We start from the raw sequence: 1284 nt of genomic DNA, 5'->3' as shown, positions 1-1284 counted from the left end.
AGCCGTATAAGAGGCTTGAGCGGTTTCCGCCCAAGTTGGAGAACTCTGAGGAGAACCCCGCAAGGGAGGACTCCACAACCATCTGGAGGAGGAGAACTTCACGTCCCGTGAAGATCTCTAAGCGCTGCGGAACCTATCGAACCCAGCGTGTACCTTAAGAAGGCTATAGGGGTCTGATCAACCTCTGGCCTCTCCCCGTCGCCGAGCACAATCCTTCGATGAACCCCTTTTCCCTGCGCGCAAGTTCCACAGAGCCTAGCAAACTTCGTGTGAGTGTACCCAGAACTCTCTGCTTCGAGTTGTTTTCTTCGGTTGACGCGACGGGCTCGCGTGTTTAGAGCCTTCAACCGGATTGGGCTAGAGGTTCGCGTGGAAGGAACTCTTGTCCGCCTCTCTTCTTTTCTGTCTGTAACCGCAACCCAAGCAAGTTTTCCTGCCTGCACCGCGACCATCTACGGTGTAAGTAAAATAATCTTTAATCAACCGCTAAGCATCCGTGCCTAATTCTAGCCTGCCGGCCTGCATTCCCCGACCCGGCGTGTCCGGGCTGCTGGCCACAGCCCGCCGTGCGCCCCCGAGGGCCTCGGACCGCTCCCAGCCCGCACAGATCCCAGCCATGGGAGGTTACCGCTTGGTGATCCCAGGCTTGCCCTGTACCGAGAGTAAGGCACAATGGCATATAATATGCAATCCCACAATTGCACCTCCTGTCATGCACATGTGATATGGTAGGAGGCACGATTGTGTGGATCACACATTAGATTCCATTGTGCTTTTATCTGCTCATGTAGAAGGGTCCTATAAGATGCAAATCTACCTTGCTTTCTACTTGATATATTTATCACAAGCTTTCATGACCTAACTGAGTGGAGATATTTCTTCAATGTGCCCATATTTGGCCAAGTAACAAGTCCTTGAAAACATAGGACAATAAAAAGTCCTTCTTCAGGTATATAGCGGGCAAAAGGAAAGCTCAGAGCAACATAGGGCCCCTGCAGGACAAATCAGGACCGTTGGTGGTTGATGCGGGGAAAAAAGCAGAGCTCTTCAATGAGTTCTTCGCTTCAGTATTTCTATGTTCCAACCAAGCCAATTCCCCCACCTCGATCATTGATGGATGTCCACATGGCACCAGTCCGCCTACGGTTAGTTCTGAAATAGTTAAGGAGCTCCTGGAAGAGCTGGACGGGTACAAGTCAGCAGGCCTGGATGACCTCCATCCACGGCTGCTGAAAGAATTGGCCAGTGTCATAGCTGAGCCACTGGCACAGCTGTTTGAGCACT

The sequence above is a fragment of the Alligator sinensis genome, unplaced genomic scaffold, assembly GCF_000455745.1.
Source record: "Alligator sinensis unplaced genomic scaffold, ASM45574v1 scaffold262_1, whole genome shotgun sequence".
Taxonomy (NCBI): Eukaryota; Metazoa; Chordata; order Crocodylia; family Alligatoridae; genus Alligator; species Alligator sinensis.
Note: the sequence above shows the minus strand (reverse complement) of the source record.